General features: G+C 51.4%; 1 protein-coding gene across 3 annotated transcripts in view; it reads right to left on the minus strand.

Annotated features, from left to right (window-relative positions):
* PHACTR4 (phosphatase and actin regulator 4) overlaps window positions 1-5,475 on the minus strand; it is a 73,147-nt gene extending 67,672 nt beyond the window's left edge. The window contains exons 1-2 of one of the 3 annotated variants that reach the window (XM_069875354.1): window positions 5,399-5,475; window positions 3,924-3,972 (exon numbers count right to left, since the gene is read on the minus strand). The gene's annotated coding sequence lies outside the window, so the exon portion shown is untranslated. Of the gene's footprint in view, window positions 1-3,923; window positions 3,973-5,398 lie in introns of those variants that run through there. The other 2 variants (XM_069875357.1, XM_069875356.1) reach the window with 2 other exon arrangements.
* Between the last annotated feature and the right edge of the window lie 525 nt (window positions 5,476-6,000).

The following is a 6,000-nucleotide window of genomic DNA, read 5'->3' on the forward strand; positions in this document are numbered from 1 at the left end:
AGCCGTTCATATGCTTTCATAACGCTTCCACACAACATCTTTGCTGAGAGAGGTGCAGAAGGACCCGTCCTGAACCGAGACCTCAGCAATGGAGAAGCTCATGCAGTTTTCCAGCCCAAGGTCTTCTCCCTGCAAACCCTATTATCTTCGTATCCACAAAAAATAATCTGGTATAAGACAAGTAAACCAGAACAACAGCAAAAAACACTTCCTGTAATGTTAGGTGTCAGGCTGAGTTAGCAGGTACGAGCGTTCCTCAGGTTTCCTGGCTCTGCCAGCGCCTACTCTCTACTGACTGTCCTCACTTTGCTCAGAACAGGTCACAGAGAAGCCAGATAGCCTCAAGCCACAGCTAAAACTGCTGAAAAACAGCACAAGCCAAGCATGCCTGACAGCAATCACTTGACAATTCCACCCAAAGGTGGGTATCGCTCTAAAAAGGTGCAGCTGAGCCAAGAGAAATCATGTTTAAACATGCCTGCAATCTCAGTTTTCTGTCAGTAACTCCGGGACTGTATGTTAAAAATTGATTTGGAAGCACAAGATGAAAACTTCTGTGACCTTGCTCACCTCTGGCGCTGATCCACAGGCAGGAGGAACAGGATATGGATCGAGTTAGGAGCAGGATGTAAGCACCAATTCAACACTCAGCATAAGGTAAATGAAGCTTCAGAGACTCTACAGGGAATGAGCCACTTCCCACCTGCTAATCAAAAAAATGTACCTGAAGAAGACTCCATCCCTGGAGGGGTTCAAGGCCAGGTTGGATGGGGCTCGGAGCAACCTGATCCAGTGGGAGGTGTCCCTGTCCATGGCAGGGGTGGAACTGGATGGGCTTTAAGGTCCCTTCCAACCCAAACCATTCTGTGATTGTGATTGATGATGGTTGATTTTAGACAACTAAATCTAAAACACATCTATAAGGGGTGGAGGAGTTAACCGAAGGAAAAACTGGCTGCCAGTACCTGAGGTTCACAATTGTAGCAGAAGCTTTCTGGAGCCAGCAAAGTGATAAGGTTCAAACCCTCTACTTTAAGCACCATGACACTTTACCAAAGTCCAAGGGTCTTTACCAAATCTGTTTCAAAAGGCACAGGGCTGCAGTGGAGCAGGAGCTTAGGGTAGGAGCTAGGGAAGTGCCAGGCTTGCACAAACCACCCTCATCAGTATGCACCTTATTTTGCCCGTGACATTCAGCAGACATGGTTAATTAGTTTGCGATAATGCGCTGCCCATCAGGACTTCTGAACTTAGCTGTGCAGCTGGTAGGTAAACAATTCTTCACTGCGCTTTGTAATCGGTGTGCCAAAAAGCAGTAACAGAAAAGGATAAAGTTAACAATCTGTTTACCCATTGCCCTCCTCCTCTGAGTGTTGCTGCTTGAGGAAAAAAAAATAGCTATTTCCAGGATTCAGCAGAGAGAAATTGTTCAGATTTTCCTATCTTTGCCACCAATGCTTCATGTTATGTCATAGAATCAGAGAAAGATTTGGGTTGGAAGGGACTTTAAAGAGTTGCGGGATGAAGCCTCTTCCTTTGGCTAATAGTGTTAAAAACCCTCTCTTTGGAGATAATTAGTCCTCCCTCCCCCATCCCTTCCCCGTGGAAAGCACATGCAGTCATCAGTACACAAAGAAATCCAAACAGTGTGGCAACCCGGGGATGAAAGCTGCCTCTCTCCTCTCTGTCCCAGCGCAGCTGATAATCCAAAACAAGTTGACACCACAAGCAACAGAAAAAGCAACACGAGACCAGTATCTTTAGATGAAGACAAAGGGCTTCATCACGTAGAAATCAGGAAAATAGCGATTTCTCGTTTGCAAGGAGCATAAATACCAAGGCGTAATTAGTCATCGCTAGAGGTTTTGTGTGGTCACCTGAAAGATTGACTTGAGTCATTCCCAACCAGCAGATAAGAGCCAGAAGCAGGAAATCCACACTCTTTTCCCTGTGATCCTGAGCCCGTCACCCAGCCAGCAGGGAATCACACCCACCTCCACACCTCAGGTTCCTGCAGAACACAAAGCACTCGGGGACCATTCAGAAAACACTTGAGGATCCTCCTCTGACAAATTCTTCTGTATCTACACGCTGATTCCCCATCAGGAATCTGCCCTTGGATTTGGGGGCACAGTTTGGAAGGAGTTAAACCCCCAGCCAGAGGCAGGACTGCCGGCTTCTGCATTCGCTGCCTGACTCGTGACCCCGCTGCGCAGACAAGAACTGGGAACAGTTATCACCGCAGCACTGACAAGTCAGCAAGAGCCACTAATTAAACGATAAAAATAGACCTCTGAAAGGGCTTTTTTTTCCCCCCTCCTCGACACAAAGCTGAGGCTTAATGCTGCCACACATCCATTCGTTTTCCACAGGCTCCAAATCCATCAGCAACAAAAAAAGCCTTCTCACACTCACAACAAACCCACACGGGGCTTGTATAGTGAAAATCCCAACTAAATGGATTGGGGAACTGATTCTGAATGACGTGGAGCATCTCTTCACCACTCCCACCTTTAATGGAAGCAGGAATAAGATGACATCTTTGCCCCCAGCAGCCATCCCAGCTCCTTTGCCCTCCCTGTCGCCCACAGCTCTGGTTTTCCCTGAAAAACGAGCAGGTTTTGAGGTGAACCAGATGATCCCAAGGATTTCCGTACCTCACTTCACACATGGCATCGCTCAGAGCAGTGACAAAAAGCAGTATAAGTGCAATTCCCACCATTCCATGGGTTTTGATTTGAGTTCCGCTTCTCTCACTCCCTGCCAGACACAGGTTTTGTACAGCTCATAACTGAATATTCATCACCAAACCAATAGACCTGCAGGAACTGCCGTGTCAGCGATTTTAAACACATATAATGCCCCAGCACATGCCAAACAATGAAATTTGATCAAAATAGAAGCCATTTGTTTAAATACAAGCGATTTGGTTCTCAAACCTGTCATCGAATTAAACTGGAAATCAAATTAACCAGTGATTGAATGAAGGAGAAGGCTGTATAATCACAGATTATTGAGCCAGCGGCACGAAAACAAGGACACAATCGCATTCCCCTTGTTTGTGGCAGCCACTCAGCACTGCCCTGCGCTCCCAGCGGGACTCCCTCTCCTCATCTCCCAGGACCCGAGGATGCTCTGTGCCTCAGCCACAGCTCATCCAGCCATTTCTTGGCAGTCCAGAAAGGAAACGTTCCTTACAATAACACCCTTTGCAATATTATCTGATAACAAAGCCTGTGAAAGTACAAGCTGACACACTTGAAGCCGCACTAATTTAGGCCAGAGCAGCACAGCTATTCCCAGCACTGCTGCAAAGAACAAGTTTAAACCTACTATGAATGGGAAAAAAAGTTTGTTACCATCACCATCGTGCAGAACTGCGTGCAAGGTTCCCTCCTAAGTGGCCTCATTTTGGCTTTGTTTCTCCCCTTTTTTTTGCATTCTCATTTGAGAAGGAATTTAAACTATGTAAAGTTACAACTTTAGGTCTCATCTGCGCTTAAAAAAGTAATTTAGATTAATTTAAAGGGCGTGTTTGAAGAGCAACAGGCATTTATACAGCAGGCAGAGGAATTTAATTACACTCCCGTGCAACATCCACAAATGTGGCACATCAAGCTGGTTCAGCTTCACCCACCAGGACCACGGAAAACTGTCATTGTACCCCTTTCCCTGCGAGCAAATCTGTCTCTGTCTTTGCTATTTCAAAGGTGAGCTTCAAGTTTAAAACTCACTCCTGTAGAATTCAAGGTTTCTTTATACAAGAGAGGAGGAATCACAAGTATTTCCACTTCTAGGCTTGTGAAAGCAACATTTAGACATCCCAGTGCTCCAAAAAAAGCTTTTTAACTTCATTTCAGCCTCAAACATTCTGACATTGCTCACTTTTTCAGCCCCACAGTGGGCACTGAGCTCTTACCTACCTCCACCTGGGCAAACACAGCCCGTCAGGCGAAGCGGGGACCAGTTCATCTGCAGGCAAACAGAAGGGAAGAACGATTAAAGGAGAAAGCGCAGCAGGGACGTTTCCAGTTTCAGCCAACATTAAGGCAGCACAGATCAAACAAAGGAACAACCCGGGGAAGAGCTAGGGGAGGTGGGTGAGCTCCCACCAGGGGTCAATCTCCAGAAGTGGGATTTACTTTTGGGCACTGCCCCACTCCCTCAGGGGCAGCAGCGCACGTAGGATGCAGCTCTGCCCACCACGTTTAGTTTTAAAGCAGGTTTTTTTTAAAAGTTTGAACTGTGAGAGCCTCTCCTGCCCCTTAACCGACTTCAAACAGGGTTCTCTCCCCACACCAATGCCCACAGGCCCCTTTTCCCTCCCCACTGACCCCAGAAAGGGTCCTTTCCTCCTCCTCTGGGTCCACACTGATCCATTCCCTCCCTGACCCCAGGCAAACCTCTCTCCCCACCCCCCAACCCCATACAGACCCCTTCTATCCTCTCTCTCCGACTCCCTTCCTCCTTCCCAACCCCAGACAGACCCCTTCCAACTCCGCATCAGCCTCTCTGCCCCCCAACCGACCCCACATTAGCCCCCCTCTCCCCCGATCCCACACAGACCTTTTTGATCCCCCCCTCCCTAACCCTTCTCTCCCCTCAAGCCCCACGCAAGATCCCTTTCCACCCCATACAGACCCCTTCCACCCTCCTCAAACCCACACCAGCCACTGCCCCCCAACCCGACCCCATACAAATCCCTCTGACCCTGACCCCAAACAGACCCTTTTTATCCCCCCCTCGACACTTCTCTCCCTCCCCAACCCCACAAAGACCTCTTTCCCCCTCCAATCAATCCCACACGGAGCTCTTTTGCCCTCTAGCCCCATATAGCCAACCCCTGACCCCTTTGCCCCTCTCCTATATAGACCCCTCTCCCCAGACCCAAATAGACACGTTTTATCCCCCCCAACCCCTCCCCGAACCCTCTCCCTCCCCAACCCCACACAGACCCCTTTCCACCCCCTCAAACTCCACGCAGACCCCTTCCCACCCCCTCTAACTCCACGCAGACCCCTTTCCACCCCCCATAACCCCACGCAGACCCCTTCCCACCCCCCATAACCCCACGCAGACCCCTTTCCACCCCCCATAACCCCACGCAGACCCCTTCCCACCCCCCATAACCCCACGCAGACCCCTTCCCACCCCCCATAACCCCACGCAGACCCCTTCCCACCCCCCATAACCCCACGCAGACCCCTTCCCACCCCCCATAACCCCACGCAGACCCCTTCCCACCCCCCATAACCCCACGCAGACCCCTATCCCACCCCCCATAACCCCACGCAGACCCCTTTCCACCCCCTCTAACTCCACACAGACCCCTTTCCACGCCCCGTAACCCCACAACAACCCCCCCCCCCCCGCTGCCCCCGGTGCCGCTGGTCCTCACCCGCCGCGGCCGCCGGCTCCCCCGCCGCCCCGGGCCGGCCCGCCGGAAGTCTCGGCGGAAGTGGCGCGCGAGGCACGACGGGAGTTGTAGTTCTAGGCCCCCCACGAGAGTACAACGGGAGGCCACGCCCCGTTCCTTGAAGCCACGCCCCCCTCTCGGAGACCACGCCCCCTCGATAGGCCACGCCCCCTGGTGGGGCAATGGGGGAGGGATCCATGGGGTGATGGGGGGAAGATGGGGAGGGTCGAGGTGGGGGCAATAGGGGTGTCAGGGGGTTTGGGGGTGAGGGGTGCTGGGGAGGCTGGGGGGAAGGGGGCTGCGGGGGCTCAGGGTGAGGTGACCAGAGGGGTTGCGGGTGCAGGAGCCTGTGGGAATTTGGGGTGGGAGGGGTTGGGGGTTTGGGATGGGGGTGATGCTGGGGCAGTTGGGCTGAGAGGTGATGGGGAGGGTTGGGAATGAGTGGGGTGGGGGGCTTGAGGTTTTTTTTTGCATTCCCTTAAGTCAAAACATCACCTTCAAATAATAAAGCTCAGGCTGTTTTTACTCACACACTGTGCTTTCTGAGCTTGAGGTGGGGGATACACATGAAAGCCTGTTTATCC

This window comes from Phaenicophaeus curvirostris, chromosome 23 (assembly GCF_032191515.1).
Source record: "Phaenicophaeus curvirostris isolate KB17595 chromosome 23, BPBGC_Pcur_1.0, whole genome shotgun sequence".
In the NCBI taxonomy this organism is placed as follows: Eukaryota; Metazoa; Chordata; class Aves; order Cuculiformes; family Cuculidae; genus Phaenicophaeus; species Phaenicophaeus curvirostris.